The sequence below is a fragment of the Garra rufa genome, chromosome 6 (assembly GCF_049309525.1).
Source record: "Garra rufa chromosome 6, GarRuf1.0, whole genome shotgun sequence".
NCBI classification, from domain to species: domain Eukaryota; kingdom Metazoa; phylum Chordata; class Actinopteri; order Cypriniformes; family Cyprinidae; genus Garra; species Garra rufa.
The window spans coordinates 38026949-38047037 of NC_133366.1; the positions used below are offsets into that span (position 1 = coordinate 38026949).

General features: G+C 36.2%; 1 protein-coding gene across 1 annotated transcript in view; it reads left to right on the forward strand.

Moving 5' to 3' along the window:
* rnf38 (ring finger protein 38) overlaps window positions 1–20089 on the forward strand; it is a 45146-nt gene that overhangs the window by 3400 nt on the left and 21657 nt on the right. The window lies entirely within an intron of this gene.

The window sequence follows — 20089 nt, forward strand, 5'->3', positions numbered from 1 at the left end:
ATACTTTCCACGGTGTCTGCGCAGCTTTCGAAGTATACGCAACCATGGACGAGCATGGATGGACGAGTTTGAAACATGCATAGTGTCACCTAGTAGACTCGTTCAGTCCAAAAATTCACCTTGCGCATGCGCTATTATATGCAAACACTATTGGTGAAGAAAATTACATTGTTTATACCATTGTAGAACAAGGACCGAAGCATACAATGGGCATTAGCACCTCATGGTTTGACAAGATGCTGTTTGGTACTAGACGGTAATGCATAGTGCAAGCGGACAGACTTGCATTCATTCAGTTACACAAGCTGTGACTATTCTCCTCTGTTTTGGATGCTTAATGCTGTTATTCGCTGATCCAAAATAGCACTCTGCTCTCCCCCACAGTATGGGACAATTGTTCCCTCCGACTTTAGGGTTTAAGTTAATAATTGACCCGATCTCACCGTCTGTCTAACGGCATCACGGTGCTTTACGATTTCAGTATAGCCGACTGGAAATTCCAAAATATAAAGTGTTTAAGCCTCTGGCATCCTTATTTCCTGCCACATGACGGGCTTAATCAGCTACAGCACTTCCTTTTTGCCATAGACAGCAAGCTGGCGGGACCAAATGCACATGCGGCCATGTGTTCACACCTAGAGTTAATGTAGCCACTGCTCGTATACTGTTACAGGACAGGAGCAGGGCTTTGATTTACATAACACATGTGAAATATTGAAAATTGACAGAATAAAAGAGTGCAGGACCTGTATGACCATGCATGTGTAAATGGGGTGGATTGTAATATCTCAGGTGTTGTGCTTTAAGCTCAGGTGTGTTTGCCTACCGGCAGTTGCTTTTTGTGGCCGAGCTGCGCTACACACACACTCTTTACTAAAAAGCCCAGACTGGAAATACCTGTCTGATGGAGTGAGTGTCAAGCAACCTGCTTTGCCTGCCTGCTGCCGCCACTGCACCAACTAGACTAGAGTGTGTACGAGCTTTGTTGTGGCCGTTTGTCATTAAGCAAGTCTTTGCTCTCTTTCTATGATTTGTCCTGATACGCGAAAGCATCTAGGTGTGAGCAAGTGATATTGACTGGATGGATAATCAGAGGTACTTTACCTGAGAGTGTATATGTGATATTGACTAGTGGGATATACAGTAGCTATGTATGTATGTGTGTGTGTGTGTGTGTGTGTAATATTGACTGAGATCAGATAGGCCGCTTTGATAATGAGAGAAGCTCGGCACACTGAAATCCCCTGAGTTCAACACCATCTGCTCTCAATACAGAAGCGCTCTCTCTCTGCCTCTCCCGCTCTCATTCCTCATCCCTTTATCTCTTTTGTCCACCCGATCCCCCTTTCATTTTCTCACACTGACTTTCCCTGTCCATTTACCCTCCTGCATATTTCATCCTCTCATCGAACTCATATTTGCCTGTAAATGCACATGTATGCATAGAGGGAGGAACCGTGTTAGACCTCCTGAGGCTTATTCTGCTGGAGGTGTTCGCTATTATTCTCAGCGCTGAGAGGAGAGGGAGAAAAAGGGCTATCAGGTCCCATAAAATCAATAGAGAAACGGATTTCTGGTGGGCTCGTGTGCATGCAGCCCCTCCGCTCGGGAGTGTCTGTGTGTGAGCATGCACTCGTGTGTACTGTGGACAGTTCAAGATCATTTGAAGGGTGTAGAATCCCCCCTGGGGCCGGTCCAGACCGAGCTCAGTTCTGCTGACTCTTAACAGAAATGTACAAAGAGTATGTTAGAGGTGACCAAATGGATTAAGGATCTAAAACGCTTCTTTCCACCACCTCCGATCGAAGTTTAATGTGTCCTATTTTCTAATGATGAAGAGCAGGCACACACCATTTGGCTTCCACAGTATTGGAGTGGCTGTCATTCATAAAATTCCATCGGAGCTCCCACCCCTTGTGCATTTGTTTTCTAAATATTTTGTTAAATTTGATAATGATGCCAGCTACACTCTTTGAAATAAAGGTTTAAAAGGGAATTTTAAAGCAATGCCATAAAATAATCATTTTTGGGTTCCCAAATAGGCATTTCAGTGAAGAGTTTTTCAAAAGAACCAATTTTTTCTTCTATAAATAATCTTTGTGCAATTAAAAGGCCAACCTGATCTCATGACGAAAACGTACTTGTGGGAACTTTATCGCAAGATAGATGTGCGTTTCGTGACACATTCGATGTGAAATGTACATTGAGTGGCGTTAAAAGAGTGTTTGTTTATTTCTCCGTAACAGATGAACATACATATGGTGCGTTTTATGTGACGTTGGTTTTGTACTTGTCACCGCAGTCCTGACTTGAAATGTCTGTTGAGTGGCTCTATAACTCTAATGCTCCGTGACGTTTTAAAATGACGTACTATCTGCACTACACCTAAACCTACCTGATAGTATGATCAAAAGTTAATGTGACGTAAAAACGTAATCGCAAGCATGCCGTTTTAGCTTGTTGTTTTTATCTTTTAGCTTTTCCATCGTGATTCATGTTTTACAGGATTCGTTTTCGTTTTGAGAACATGTAGGAAAAGGTTCTTCATGGAACAATAGATGCCGTTAAAGAACCTTTTATTTTTAAGAGTTTAAGTGAGTAATGTTATCAGCTATGTTTAACTTATTTTATGATGTTGAAATCCTATGTTCTTGAGGTTTTCCATTAAAATCAAATTGTGAAAATTATCAAATTTTAGTGCTTAATGAAGAGAAAGATGACACACGCATGCTTGTATGTAGTATTGCGAAAGTTACATGGAAATGTAATGGGTTACAGATTACCCTATTTAAAATTGTAATAAGCAGAGTAACTATTTCAATTACTTTTATTAAAGTAATTTAACTGATTACTTTTGATTACTTTTCTAAATTTACATTTAGCAGACGCTTTTATCTAAAGCGACTCACAAGTGAGGACAATAGAAGCAATCAAACCAACTTTGAAAATCCTTCATCTCTTGAATTAAAATTATAATAATTTAATTTTAAAGCACAGCCACCGCAAAATGACACTTTAGCACCTCTTTTAACTTTGAGAGCGTTCTGATTGTTAAATACAGATTTAAAATCATAAGAAATAGTAAATATTGACACAAGTAGTATTTATACACTACCAGTCAAAAGTTTTTGAACAGTAAGATTTTTTTCTTCTGCTCACCAAGCCTGCATTTATTTGATCCGAAGTACAGCAAACCAGTAAAATTTTGAAGCATTTTATTTAAAACAACAATTTTCTTATTTTAATTTTTTTTTATATTATAACTAATTTCTTTCTGTGATGTCAAAGCTGAATTTTCAGCATCATTACCCCAGCCACATGTTCCTTCAGAACACATTCTAATATTATGATTTGCTGCTCAAAAAAACTTTTTTTAATTATGTTGAAAACGGCTTACTAGATTTTATTTTCCAGGTTTCTTTGATAAATAGAAAGTTCAGAGGAACAGCATTTATCTGAAATAGAAATATTTTGTAACATTATAAATGTCTTTATCATCACATTTGATCAATTTAAAGTATCCTTGCTAAATAAAAGTATCTCTAAAAGATACTAAAAGTATTTCTACTAAAAGTATTTCTATAATTTCTTTCCAAAAAAAAAAGAAAAGAAAATGATACTGACTCAAGGGTTTTGGATGTTATAGTGTATAATGTTACAAAAGCTTTTAATTAGAATGATTTCTGAAGGATCATGTGACACTGAAGACTGGAGTAATGATGCTAAAAATGTAGCTTTAATCACAGTAATAAATTGCATTTTAAAATGTATTCAAATAGAAATCAGTTATTTCAAATAGTAAAAATATTTCACAATATATTGCTTGAAATAAATGCAGGCTTGGTGAGCAGAAGAGACTTCTTTAAGAAAAAACATTAAAATATTACTGTTCAAAAACTTTTGACTGGTAGTGTACCCCTTTGTAATGTTAATTTTGTTTTTATAAGTAACTAATTTGATTACATACTTTTTCTCAGTAACTCTAACAGATTTTTAGTTACATTTATCTTATTAAATTAAGTAATGCTGTTACATGTAACTAGTTACTCCCCATCACTGCTTGAATAACAATTATAGTTTTTATTTGAACCCTTTTAATCGTTTAGTAGAACCAATTCCAAATAACGTAAATTACACACATGGGAGGGAAAACTTGGGTTGAAAAGTGTGATGTGAGGTGGCAGAGTCATAACACAGCATCTGACTCAATCTTTTCAAGCAGGTAGGAAAATTGATCTTGGCAAAAATGTGTATGAGGGTGTTTTCAGTTCTGTAGTTTGTTTGCTTTAAAACAGGATCTAACTCACTGTGAGACTGTGCTCACCCACAGGTTTTGTCTCCAGTGGTCCATCAACTTATTAACATGCCATTCACTTATCAACATATTTTAACCTCAAGGCAATGTCTTTTTTTTTCTTGAGTGCATATTCGAATGCACCAGCTTCACAGCCTTAGAGGAGTAGTTCACTTTCAGAGCAAAAATTTACAGATAATGTACTCACCCCCTTGTCATCCAAAATGTTTGTCTTTCTTTCTTCAGTCATAAAGAAATTTGTTTTTTGAGGAAAACATTTCAGGGTTTATCTCCATATAATGGACTTCTATGGTGCCCCCAAGTTTGAACTTCCAAAATGCAGTTTAAATGCAGCTTCAACAGGCTCTAAATGATCCCAGCTGAGGAAGAAGGGGCTTATTTAGCGAAACGATTGGTTATTTTCTAAAAACATTTACAATTTATATACCATTTAATCTCTACACAGAGTACACAAAGCTAGACAAGACGAGCATTTGAGGTTAAAAAGTATATAAATTGTAACTTGTTTTAGAAAATAACCAATCGTTTTGCTAGATAAGACCCTTTCCTCGGCTGTGATCTTTTAGAGCCATTTGAAGCTGCATTTTGGAAGTTCAAACTCTGGGGCACCATAGAAGTCCATTATATGGAGAGAAATCCTGAAATGTTTTCTTCAAAAATCTTAATTTCCTTACTACTGAAGAAAGAAAGACATGAACATCTTTGGGGTGAGTACATTATCTGTAAATTTGTGTTCTGAAAGTCAACTACTCCTTTAAAGACAACTTTTTAAGGGGGCTCTGTAGTGCACATCGGTTGACCTACAGTTCATACACACAGACCTCATTGGGCCTCATTTGTGCTGGCAGTCCGTGCTTCGCTCAACAGAAAGTCAGCTATTTAAGGTTTTGTAAATGCTCTGGAATTTGCGATACTCCTCTGAGGACTTTCCACTGATAGCCACCAAACTCTGTCAACTCAAGACATTAGGGATGTGAAATTGCCAAAATGGCTATCGAGATGGCGATTGCGCTGATGGCTTGTGCCCGTCAGCGCTGCTTGCAGCTATATTTTTAGCTTATTGCTTTGCCATAGTGGCTGTGCTTCATTTGAGCTATTGATGTTCGTATTGGTCGTGGGAATCTGCCAGTAGGGCTGTAAAGTTGAAGAGAGTGTCACAGTGTTTTAGAGCTAGACGTAATCTTAGTGTCTCAACTCTTACTAATTTAAAGGACACACTTGAAATGGTCGAGCCTTGTTTATCCGGCTTCATGACTCTCGTTTAAGGATGGGCAAGCTTGTATTATGAGGGCCCAGCTGGTCCCCAGAGCTAGCGTGGGTTGTTTTGTGAGTTCATTCCCGGGTTTAGTCTGGCAGTCGGATCTGTAGCAGAACAACAGCGTTTATTTTAGCGCACTCAGCTCTATGAGACACTTGGGCCCAAATCAGAACGTTGCAGAACTCCACTTTACATGAAGACAACTGTTGCTGCGTGCTCAAAATCAAGCCGGTGTCCCTGAAGGACTCTTCAGTTTTCACCTTGAGTAGGTCCACGTCTCCTGCGCGCACACATACGCGCAGCGGGCTGTTCAGCAGGCAAGGTGCAGCGCGGGAGATGAGCGCTGGGCTTTGTAGTGTCAGTAAGCTGTTTTAATTGGACTACGCTCCTGATCATTATTTAAACCAGTAGCGCAGTTTGAGCATTAGCACAGCCCTCATCCCTACCTCTCAATAAACCATTCAGAAAGCACGGCCGTTTCCTTTCAGCCCAGGAACAGAGGAACAGGGACGAGTGTTAAAAGGAAGGCTGGAGGTTTTCTCCTCTACTGCGCTGACCTGGCACCATCTTCAGAGAAGTGAGAGCAGACAAAAAAGCAGAACAGATGCTCAGAAGTGCTTACAGGTGCCAGGTGTGTTGAAAGAGAAAAGGATGAAGGTGGAGAAAGAAAGAGGATGGGCTTGCGGTTGAAATAAATCATGTGATTGAATATTATTATTATTAAACCTTTTTAGACTGTAATTTATGATATTAGCCTTTATATGATGCTGTGTGTGAATCTGTTCACACACACATACAGTATGTCCTCACCACAGCAGTAAGAAGCATGTTTTATCCCTCCTATGAAATATGGGTGTGAATTCAGCTGGAATTTGGCTGGATATATGCCGTACAAACAGCCAGCTGTCAGAAAGCCAAGCGTTTTGTATGGGAGTAAGTGTGTGAGAGCATTCACTTATTTTCCTGTAGTCTAAAATCAACTAGAGTTTGTAAAACTGGTCCGAAATCCTAATTGGTCAATGCAGGATACATTAGGACTGTATCTTTTTACACAAATATGTATGCATTTAAAGAAGAATTTGTGTGCATAAACTTTGTTTTTTGATGTGGTAAAACTTTTGTAGAAAACAATAAGCTGTAATGAACGCTTTTATTGTTAATATTACAAGAAAAAGTAGCAACGTGTTTGCATGTGCGCAACCAGTCAGATTTTAATGTGTTTTTTTTTTTAAGAATTCTGTTCTGCTTGCATTTATTTGATCCAAAATGCAGCAAAAGCCTTAATATAGTAAAATGTTTACCATTTAAAATAACAGCTTTTTTTAAAACTGCTTATTACTTCAGTCTTACAGTCAGATCACATGATCCTCAGAAATCATACTAATATGCTGATATGCTGTTCAGCTGTTGACAATTTATTATTATAAATATTTAACATTTTTTATAATAATAATAATAATAATAATGTTTTTTAAAGCAGCAAATCAGAATATTAGAATGATTTCTGAAGCATCATGTGACTGAAGTAATGGTGCTAAAAATTCAGCTTTAAAATCACAAGAATAAATTATATTTTAAATTGTATTCAAATAGAAAACGTCTATTTTAAATCGTGAAAATATTTATTTTAAATGTCATTTTAAAATTGACAATTCAGTTGATCAAAAATGCAGTTAAAATTTTAATATTGTGAAATAGTGTTACAATAACTGTTTTAAAATACAATGTCTTCCTGTGTTGCCAAAGCAGCTGTTATTTCAGTCTTTGTGTCTCATGATCCTTTAGAAATCATTCTAATATGCTGATTTGGTGCTTATGAAACCTTTATCAATGTTAAAAACAGCTGTGCTGCTTAATATTTTTATGGAAAGAGTGTTTTTTTTTTTAAGGATTCTTTGAATAGAAAGTCCAAACAAACATCTTTATTTGAAATTAAAATATTTTCCTGTCATTTTTAATCAATTTGATGTATCCTTGTGGAATAAAAATATTAATTTCTTTCCAAACACTGACCCCAAACTTTTAAACAGTGGTGTATAACTGATAGCACTTAATGGATGCTTGTTTGTCAATTGACAAACTATTGCACAAACTTGTGTAAAAATGAAAAATGTTCACAGCTGTCACTTGGCTACGAACAATGCCCTTCAGCAGTGACTATATTAATAATATAGCACAGTCTCTTGCTTGAATGAATACTACTGCTGTCCATTCATACAATCAATAGTGTCTCAGGCATTGAGCCACAGATGGACATAGAGTTGCGTTTTCTGATTGCATGCATAGTAATATGGTTATGAGGGAAGCCATGGGGTTGGATAAGATGAATGACTGACACAATCTCATCCGTGTATGTGGCGTTCAGGGCCATAACGCACTCATACACACTCTTATTGTGATACTCTGTCTGAAAAACTTACTCTCACACTGCATTTTCATAACAAAAGAGTCTGTTTGTTTTGGCTGCTTTTGTCTGTCTCCAGGCAACCTCTCCAACAGTTCCGTTTTAAGGGCTCTACTAGCCACTTTGTATCTGGACGCGAGTATCGACCGGCAGGCCTGTGTTAACTGAACAGTCAGCAAACCTATAGTTAGTTATGGTAGAGATGAGAATCTTAGTATTCAGTTGGTTTCAACTTCGCGTTAGCGATTATTTAATAAAATCGTTTGTAAATAAAAACAACTCTTTTGAAATGCATCTGATATACTTTGCATGAGCTCCCTTTCTGGTCCACCCAGATGGTTTATGTATATAAACTGCAGAAATGGGTTACCCTCATGTTCATCTTCTGAAAAAACACAAATTTAGGGTGAGTTCAAACTTGTTGTTTGGTTCCTTTGGTCTAGACCAAAAAGAAAAATGATACATTTTGGTCCTGGTCTGCTTGGCGTTCACACTGGCTTTTTTGACAGCGAACCTAAATGCATAGTCATACGCTCACAACCTGATTGGTCGAGTTGTATGGCGTATATTTTGTGACAGAACTCTAAGCTAGGAGGAAACTAACGTTACTTTTTTTCCCCCCGGTACTTTGTGTAATAACGAAAACATTTATTTCAGAGAAAAAATAAGTCCAAAAGTCTCTATTTTAACATTTTGAACAATAGACCAATTATCAGCCTACGTCACACTGATTCAACTGCGCATGTCGGTTGCAAAAGACGACCGGAACTGCTATAATGCCGCGTTCCAGGCAACCCGTTACTCGTGTTTTTCCAACCTTCTACCCGTGAAAGTGCATCCGAACGGCAGTCAAACCCGTGACTTCCCACTCGTGAACTCGTACCAGATCGATGTACTCCCAGTTCCGAGTTCTGACGTGACGTAGCCCGCGAAACCACTATGTCAGCACCTACGGGTGCGGTGTTTATGCAAGTGGTACACAATGAAAAAATAGACTTTAGGAAAATATAACGTTGCAAACAAATGAATAATAATGTAATAATAATTAATGCGCTCAGGCAGTTTGGGGTGACTTGCCTGGAACGCTACAAAGTCGTAAGTCCTGATTTGAAGTCGTGATTTACGAGCTCAAAAACCTGCCTGGAACAAAACCCGAAAGAAAAATTAGAAAAAGAAGAAAAGACAACCGTGAAAATGTCGTGTTGTGCAGTGGGTACAAGGCTAGTCTCGTAAGCTTGGCTAGTAATGTTAGAACTTGGCTAATAAGTTATAGCGAACTATCCTACTGTCAATCACTAACGTTAGAATACACTTTTTGTACAGGAGAGTTATCCATGGACTTCAATAGTCCCGACTTCGTCCCTTCTATCTTTTCCTACTCAACCCAGTGTGAAATAAACAAAAGCAATGCAAAACTTAAATATTAGAGGTAAATATTGTCTCTTTAGTTGCTAAGAAGGATTAAATTGCAGGCATCAAATGTCACATCGTGTTTGTAAAGATAATTTGTTAGACATTGATCATTTTTGTTATGTCTGCATTGTGTTGTGAAGCCTGTTGAGGCATGCTATATACATGTAATTTGCACTTGACTTTATTTGGGTACACTATTACCTCTATGGCAAACGGATTTGTCAGACCAATCCCACTCACTAACGTTAATTTCGTTGAATAACCGTTCTTATCGTTGAGTGACAAGCTGTTGTAATATGCGGTAAACATTTTAAAAATAACATCTAATCAAAATAATCTATAATATTTTAGAATCAAACTGTTTTGTACCGTATCCGTGTAATTTCCTATTCGTAAACGCTATGTCTCCCAGGTTTTCTGCAACCAAGATGCGCGCGCATCCCTGTTTACAAACAGATAATTGGTCTATAGGGCTCTACAATCTTTTTTTTTTTTTTTTTTTAGAAATTCTTATGTGTTAATTTTTCTGATAATCAAATGAAAGCGTAAACATTTATTTATTTTTAATCAAATGAAAAATATACCCTTCTAATTTCTGGCAAACAAACAGGTTTACTGTTAAAATCAATACATGGAGGAAAAATTATTTTCAGTTTAAAACGTTTAAATAATAATTGTAGTATTTTTTTTCTTTCTACAATTAAGTGGTTAATCTTGTTGTAAGATTTATTTTTATCATTTATATTTATATTTATTTTATTTGTTTGTTTTTTTTACTTATTTTATTGAAATGATACCATACATTCACATATCAACACAGCTAACAGCATGCATACAGACATTGTGCTTTTACATTGTGTACATGTAGACAAAGGAAAATTTTTTATATATATATAGAAATTGACTGATGCTATTTTCTATCACAAAGAGAAACCTAACAACATCAGCATCAGTTTGTCCATTCACAGTTATACTTGGTTTTGAAGATAATTTATGAAAAGACGCCATAAGACAGTGAACTTGGATCCAGAGCCCCTTAAGTTAAGTCTTATTTTTTTCCAAACTCAGGAATTGTAACACATCTTTGGCCCACTGTTTAAAAGCAGGGGGAAATGACTGTTTCCAATTAATTAAAATCAAGCGCCTTGCCAAAAGAGAAGTAAAGGCGATGCAATCCAGTTCACTTTTTGACAGTGTTATTTCCATATACAATACCAAAGATATCATATATATGTTGTTTTATGTAAATTATTTAAATAGGAATATATAAACACCTACATTATACTGTAGAAAAGTAATAGACTAATATTGTTCTGTTTCATGTTAAACCGTACTTTTTATTTTGACAGGTTGCTGTGAAGTTTCTGTGTGTACAGTACATAGACATGATGCTAGTTTTCTCATGTAGGGTGTTTTATTTATTTATTTATTTTTATTTATTTTTTTAGACCTGTTAATACTTTCTTATTAAAAACATACTACGCGCGTGTAGTCGCCGTTAAATGGACGTGTTTGACAGTTGGGCTCACGTCTTTTGCAGCGTCTCACACGTGAGTTGTGCATTTAAGACGCCATGTCATGTTATTAACAGAATTTAAACTTTTACACAAAGCTCCGCTCATCAATGTTAGTTCTAAAACATTGGACCAATCAGAAGACCATGGAGGCGGGCTCTGTCACAGAGTATTTTAACAACACTCTTAAAATTAAAGGTGCTTCACGATGTCATAGAAGAACCATTTTTGTCTAAATGGTTCCATAAGAAAATTTTAACATCTGAAGAACCTTTCTGTTTAACAGGTTCTTTGTGGCAAAAGAAGGTTCTTCAGATTATAAAAAGGTAAAAAAGAAAGAACCTTTGACTGAATGGTTCTTTGTGGATTCAAAAATGGTTCTTCTATGGCATCGCTGTGAAGAATCTTTTAAAGTACCTTTATTTTTAAGAGTGAATGTCCTTACTACACTTCTGGGCCATAAAATATTTCAGTTTAGGTCAGAAAGCTTATGGATTAATCAAATATCTTAATTTGTCTTCCGAATATGAACAAAGGTCTTACAGGTTTGGAGGGTGAGTAATTAATGACAGAACTTTCATTTTTGGATGATGATCAACCAGTGTTTCCTCTTAAGCAGCATATTCTTATGGTCAGTAAGCAGATGCTCATTAACTGCAGTTTAATTATTTTTAGATTTGGTACACCCACTTTTTTTTTTTTTTTTTTTTCAAAAGACTTTTCATCATCAGATGTCTATGTGCCTCACAGTATATGCGTCAGTTGTCTGTAAATAAAGTCAAACCCATCTCTTGATCCATGGTCATTATTGAATAGGTTCAAAAAAGGACTTGACTCCATGCTCGGTTTGCCCAGCGTTCATCAAAGCTGAATCCACTCGTTAACAAACGACATTGTGTTGCACTCCATTCCTGTGTCTGTCTTTATGAGAGCTCTATCCTGTGCTCCGGTCTTTGTATTTGTTGGAGACCAAAGCATAAGTGTGGCTTTCCTCAAACCGCATTGACCTCTCGTCTCTGTGTAAACCTCACGTCTGACGTCAGTCTTTTACCAAGACCAATCTCAACTTTAGTCCCAGCCCAGCGTCACTCTACAGAGCCTATTACTGTAAATGGGATTTGAGCTGGCCATAGAGTTAAATTTGCTAGATGCAATCTTTTCCCGGGTTAACCGAGAGGCCTGGTGTGGAGAATCAGATTGGGGGCTTATAATACCGGGTTTATCACTGTCAGACAAGTTTCAGCCGTCTCTGTATGCAGAAAGACTGGAAAGAGACAGACCAAAGCAAACGTGTTTAAGTGGCGTGTGGTAGATTTGCTGAGAGGTAGAGAGAGGTAGACTGCGTATTAGAGAGTAAGAGAAAGAGAGGGAGTGGATGTGTGCGTCTTTCTGGCGTCCCTTTCTTTGTGTGTTGGAGAACTGAGAGGGGTGAGAGGGAAAGCTGAACCAAGCTGAGAAACATTAGCCAAATCTCTCTCTCTCTCTCTCTCTTTCTCTCTCTCTCTCTCTCTCTCTCCAGTTCTGTCACACTCTTGAACTCGCTCATTTAAACTCATCTTACTTCCTTTCTCGTTCTTTCTCTCTTGCTCTGTTGGCTCAACTTTTCCAACTCTGACCTTCCTTCCTTTTTTTTTTTTTTTTTTTTTTTTTCTTCGCGCTGCTGCGGTTTAAGATAGACGTGTAGCTCTTTGTCCTCTTTCACATAATAATAATAATACTAATAAAATAAATACATCTATTATTTATTTTTGCTGCTGTGCTTTCCTAATAGTAAATAAATATATACATGCATTCATGCTTACATAGTTATTATTATTTTTACTTTTGCTGCTGGGTTTTAAGATAGACACGCATATCTCCATCTGTCGCTTTCCTAATAATAATAGTAATAATTTTTATTTTTATTTTAGCTGCTAGGTTTTTAGACAGACACACAGCTCTTTATCTGTCCCTTTCCTCGTAATAATAAAAATAATAATAATAATTTTTTTTTGCTGTTCCGTCTGTCCATTTCATAATAATAACAATAATAATAATAATAGAAATAATAAATTAAAATTTTTGCTGCTTGGTTTTAAGATAGATGCGTAAATCTTTTTGTCACTTTACTACTACTACTACTACTACTACTAATACTAATACTAATAATAATAATAATAAACTAAATACTACAACTAAATTACAATGACAACTGAACATATAAAAATAAAAGCGAATTTAAAATATTTAAATATATTAATAAATAACTATATTTACAACAGTGCAGCATAGCAAATAATTTCCCCAATTTCTGAACTCTTAACAGCAGATATTAAAAGTAAAAAGGCAACATTAACGTTGTCGCGCTTTCTTTCTCTTGCTGCTCTTTCCCCCGATCTGTTCGTCCTCCTTTTTAAATTCGTAATGCAAAGTGCTACAGCAGAGGAACTTGTGTGTGAGCATGAATGTCAATGTTTTCTGGAGGTTAATGTCAATGCTCAATTTGAGTTGGCAGAGTTTTTTTTTTTTTTTTTGTTCCCATAATGTGGAGAAGGCTATGCCTGTTTTTGTAGTGTGTAGGGGGGGGTGGAGCAAGAACGGACCCTGGAATTGTGTGACAGTAGAAGCCAACGATGGATAGATGGGCTCAGGCAGGAGGGAAGGATGGAGCAGGAATGGACAGATAAAGCTGATGGACTCTGAAGCTCAGAGGAAAATCAATAGTAGCCGAGAGGGGAAGCCTCAGTCCCCTGTCTCTCCTTCTCTCTCTCTCTCTCTCCATTTTCCCTGGATCTCTTTCCTTTCCATAACATCACTCAGGACACCTCTCGTCTGCCCCTTCCCCCCACATTGACACCAGGGTCTCCTCTTCCCTCTTCTCGATAGCTTGTGGAGAAATGAGGTCCAAAATGAATGCTCTGTGAGCACCATGTTCAAGCAAACATTGTTTTGCCAAATAAGTAAGCCATGGCCATCTGCTGATTAAGTTGAACTGCAAGCCTAATCATCTGACCTTTGCTTATGAGTTACTTGCATGATTCAATCTGAAATGTGTATAAATCATCAAATGTTTGTCATGGCTCTAACAGCTTAAGTGGAAAATGTGCAATCAGAATTTACAATGTGTAGTGTGCGTTTTTTTTTTTTTTTTTTTTGTTACAAAATCACTGTCAGTTTATTAATCAATAAGAAAGGTGTACTTTTGAGGATGAGTTTCACCGACTACCTCATGATTTGATGCACTTTGCGATACGTATGTCATGATTCAGTTCATCCGGAAGCATCAATATAATGGATTGCGAATACATTTTTTGGCAAATGCTTGAGAGAGATAGGGCTGGGTGATGTGACCTAAAATTAAAATCATAATTTAATTGAACGTTTGTGAAATGATTTTACTATTTAAAATAACTGCTTTCTATTTGAATATATTTTAAAATGTAATTTATTCCGGTGATCAAAGCTAAATTTTTAGCATCATTGCTCCAGTCTTCAGTGTCACATGATCCTTCTAAAAAAAATCTACTCGGTTGTTTTTAATAATAATAATCATTGTTTGAGCAGCAAATCAGAATATTAGAATGATTTCTCAAGGATCATGTGACTGGAGTAATGATAAAGTTCAGCTTTGAAATCACAGGAATAAATTACATTTAAAATATGTTCAAGTAGAAAACGGTTATTTTAAATTTAAAAACTGTACAGTTTTTTTTCTGTACTTTGGATCAAATAAATGCAGGCTTGGTGAGCAGAAGAGACTTCTTTGGAAAAAAAAAAAGAATAAAATCTTACTCTTTAGAAACTTTTGACTGGTAGTGTCTTTGTATAAATTAATAGTTTAATAATTGTAATTACATAATGTGATTTTTGAAAAACTGAAGTGACCATTAGTTTGTTAGAATATGTATAACTGAATATTTTAAGTAATTGCAAAAGATGAATAATCAAACTGATTAACCAGTGAAATATTTGACTATTAGTTGATTAATTGTTCTAATAATCCTTAGATTAATTAATTATCAAAAGAATCGTTTGTATCTTAATGATTTTTTTTTTGTTATTGTTAGTTATAGTTCCGCTTATATGCAACTGCTACTTTAAACAAAAGCTCTGGTCTTGTGATTGGCCCACTGTTTAAAATTTTATTTTATTTTTTTAAATTTTGTTAACTTGACGCATCGTTTTAAACGCGCTACTCACGTGTGAGATGCTGCAAAAAACGTAAGCACAACGGTCATACACATTCGTATATCGTCTGACTACACGTGGTAGTATGTTTTTAATGGGAAAGTATTAATGAGATTAAAAAAACGAAATGATAAACAGGGAAAATTTAAATCAATTAGCTGTTCTGAATTTTGGTTTCAAGTACTTTTCGATTAATCATCCAGCCCTAGAGTGCGACCAGTGAATTCTGTTTTATAATATTTTTTTTTTATTGGTGCACTGCTGTTTTATTCTGTATTAGTCAGAGGTTGAATTGATTTTAAGTGTCCTTTTAAAAATGAATAAATGTCTGTCTCTGTCTTCTGCTGAGTGTGTCTTGCTTGCAATTCTATTCAAGGTTGATATTCTCTTTCCCTCTGTGGGCCTCTTTCTCTTCCTCTCTTCCTCCTTCCCCTCATTCTTGCCTTCCCCTCCGTTATCATTGCAAAAAGTGTCTGTATTGCTCATTTTATGTCCCTTACATCATGTAGCTTGTGTATCCTGCACAGCATGTCATCAATGAGTTTGTTCTGTAACTGTGGACAGAATATGCGTCATGATGGTGCAACAGTAGAACAGAACAACCACGGGACACGTTACACACAAACACCTAGTCAGGCGTTAGCAGGAAGGCTATGAATGTTTCTGACTGACAACATCCTTATCTTTATAATAGAAAACTATTATATCAAGGCTCGACATTGAGAATGATTGAACTATTATGCAACAAGCTAGAAGTTTAAAGGGATAGTTTTTTCAAAAATGAAAATTCAGTCTATACTTACTCACCCTCATGTTGTTCCGAACTTGTAAGAACTTCGTTCATCTTCGGAACAGAAATTAAGATATTTTTGATTAAATCCCAGAGCTTTCTGACCCTGCATAGACAGCAGCTTACACAGTTCAAGGCCCAGAAAAGTAGTAAGGACATTGTTAAAATAGTCCATGTGACATCCGTGGTTCAACCGTAATTTTATGAGCTACGAGAATACTTTTTGTGCGCAAAGAAAACAAAAATAACAACTTTATTCAACAGTTTATTCTCTATGTCAGCCTTTATGGGTCTTGAACGTGTCACTTGCATTGCTGTCTATGCAGGGTCAGAAAGCTCTCGGGATTTCATCAAAATTATCTTAATTTGTGTTCCGAAGACTAATGAAGGTCTTACGGGTTTGGAACGACACAATGTTGAGTAATTAATGACAATTTTCATTTTTGGTTGAACTATCCCTGTAAATCAAATTCATAAACACTCTTTTTGGAAAATACCTGGGCAAACACCTATTCTGTTTATCATTTAATAAAATTATTTAGCTATAGTTTTAGGCTGTTGTAATAAGTAATTCAGTATAAGTAATCTTTCCAACAGTTAACGCTGCAATTTATTGTCCACTTTTCACAATGCAAGTCATTTCCAATGGACAAATTGAGTATACAAACTGAAATATTCTATTCCACTTCACAAGTAAAATGGGTTTGTGAGGGATGTTTCATACTGACCTGAATGCTTGATTTGAAATATTTTTCATACAGGCCTTGAGTTTCATGTGAGAGACCAGCTAAGAGATGCTGCACTACAAACTCTAAATGGTGCACGTTTTAATACTTTGAATTGAAATAAAACATTTGTATTCATTTTTAGATATTTAGTTGCCCATGGCAACAGCTGGCATGACTACAGAAGGTTTTAAATATTGAACTGAAATATCATCACTCCGCAAGAAATTTGTTAGTCTGTCAGATTTTTCATAATGTTTCTGTCACTCAAAACATAATTTTGTCAGTGTGAAAATTTACTTTTAGTACAAAGACTTCTTGTCTGTCTGGTAGACTGAAGATGGTTTAATTCTGACTTTGCTTCATGGTGCTTTTTTGTACAAATGAAGTTTGAATATGGAAGTGACAACCACATTTAGAAATTTGTTGCATGTTTTCAAAACACCCCTTTTTAGTGTACAGTAAGTTTTCACCAGCTAAAAATGGTTTTAAGTCAGTTATTTCTATCTTTTGCTGTAGTGTGTCAGTAGGAAATATCAGTTTACATTTCCAAACATTCATTTTGCCATTAATTGTAATAATCCAGTAAGGTTTTTGTTTACACAAGGAGTCTGACAACAGCCAGTGCTCCTCACAGAAATCTGATTTCATTCTCATCCAGTCTGTCTGGAATGACATGAAGAAACAGAACAAACTGAGACAGACTAAATCCAGAAGAACTGTGGCAACTTCTTAAACATGCTTCAAGAAACCTACCTCCAAAGCTACCTGAAAAACTATGCGCAAGTGCACCTAGGGCAAAAGCTGCTTTGAATGCAAAGGATGGTCACACCAAATGTTGATTTAAATTAGTTAATAGAAGTTCCATTGATTAAAGAAAATCAATTAATGACATTTATTTTTGACAGCATCCTCATTTGCAGCATTTTCACACACCTGCCTAAAACTTTTAACAGTACTGTAGCTTTGCAAGAAGGTTTCTTGAAGCATCTTGGAGACGTTGCCACTAGGAATGCTCCGAATGTTTGGCAACCAAAATTGTTCGGCTTAAAATGGCAAAAAAAAGCTCTTTCAGTAGGGCTGTACAATTAATCGAAATTCGATTTCTGCTTCAAACGATCATGAAAATGCAGTAATCGAGATGAAACGATTATTGCGCTCCATTCTGTACTTTTACCAGTGGTGCGCTTTCGCTCCTCCATAAAAGCCAAATTTCACATGCAAATCAGATAAATCATGTAAGGTGGCTTTCATAAAATGGGACGTGCTTGATTTATTATGTTGTGTTTTTAATAGCACGTAAGAAAACTTGCGCTGTCCTTAATGCGCTCAGAGACGGAGCGGAACACGGACATGAAAGTTATCTTTTAGCTCAAGGTGCGCACCTAAACGTTCAAATACACGCAAAAATATTTCAAAATGAGGGGCTTGGTGATTATTCATGTAAACTCTTGTCAGTTATGTCTTAAATGAACATAAACAGTTGAGAATGAAAATCAGTGCGTAACAGTATAATGGGTCCGTGAGGTTAAAGCGGCAACACATAATATTCCTTTTGGCGTCTCTGTGCCTAATATGAATAAAACGTAAAAATACGTTTTATACGAGAAACATCACTCACTGCTCTTGAATGAAGGACGTTTTTAGTTTTAATAAGAAACAAAGCATGTTTAACTATTAGAGTGAAGACATTGTTTTATTTTACATTCAAATTCAATTTCTGTAGTATTGTTAGACTACTTTCGACTTGCATAAAAGTATTCAGTTTTTTTATTTGTATCTCGCTGTATTGCTATCTTTAAATTAATCATTATGTAAAGTTTTGGAGCCTGTCATAATCGTTTAAATAATCGTGATTACAATATTGACCAAAATAATCGTGATTATGATTTTTGCCAAAATCGAGCAGCCCTATCTTTCAGTGTTCGGCCGAATAAGTGAAAAGGCCAAATACATTATACCGAACAATGACATGACATGAACAAATAGAGACGTGCACTAATGCAGCAAACATGTCGACACTGTGGAAGCATTTAAAACTGTTAGAGAATGACGCAAAATCATTACAAGCCCCGACAGTGAGAGACTATTTAGTATCGCATTGCAAGTCTTCCATGAGAAGAGAAAGGTTACTGGTTACTATATGATGACTGAAATCGCGAAATGTTGTCTAATACACGCATAAATTGTATTTATTCTGACGAGCTCGTTAGCCAGGGTTCAAAGTCCAAACTTGTCAGCAAAAAATAGTACTGATGTGGTCTTGTGGGTTTCCTCAAATTTTACTGTTCTGTAAAATAAAATAAAGTACCACAAAAATAATATGACACAGGTCATGTCATTCCAGACAGACTGGATGAGGGTGAGATCAGATCTCTGTGTGGAGCACTGGCTGTCAGACTCCTTGTGCAAACAAAAATCTCACTGGATTATTATAATTAATGGCAAAATGAATGTTTGGAAATGTAAACTGATATTTCCAACTGACGCACAACAGCAAAAAAGAGAAATAACTGACTTGCAACCATTTTTAGCTGCTGAAAATACTAGTGTTCTAATTTCGGCCACCACTTTTTGATGCTTTTTGAAAAATGTTTATGTATTTACTTTTTTCCATTGTTCTGTAACAACATTGTAGGTATTTCATTCCCTGAACGATTAATCTAAAGTAAGTTTTACTAAGAGTTTACTTAATAAACTAGTCGATCTTGCTTCAGATGAATCACTAGTTGATTGTTCATGATATGGTTTGTGTTCGCTTGTGCGCTGTCAATATCCTCCTCATACCCAGGTTCACATCTCTGTCGCTCTCTCTCCCTGTTATCTCAGAGTCGTCAGTCACTTTTTGCTTCACTCACTCGCTCTGTCATTGAGAGAAAAGAGACTAAAAAGAACTTATGGTGACAGAAAAATAGACGCAAAGTTCAAATAAAAAGCTTTTTTGTGGGCACTTCACAAGCTCCTCGCTCGTACACACAAGCGTCCTTGTCCTTGGAGAGTTTTTTTGGGAGTGTTCAAGGGTAATCCTGTGCTTGTCTGATGAAACGTTCACAGAGACACTGGAAACACGCAAACAAACACAGACGGGCAAGAAAAAAATAAAATACGGAGACAAAGAGCTAAAGAAACAAAAGGCTTTGGATGTGTTGTCATGAAAGCGTCGTACTATAATCTAGGATTAATGTATTTATCGTCGTTCTCTCCTACGTATATTTTTGTCACAACAACAACATGACGTCGCTGACTTTGTCATCATCAGTGGACAAACATTTACTTCGGAAACATCTAGAGCGCCTTCATCGTTGATTAGTAATATTGACGTTAAGTAAATACTCTTTATCCTTTATCCTACAGTATTACAAGAGCTTATACTGCAGAATTACACTATAGAAATCATAATATGATAGTGATTGTGATTACATTAACGTAATAACACACCAGGCAAGATTAAAGTAGTGCCCAGATGTCTCAACATGCTGCTGATATCCTGTAAAGCTGCAGGA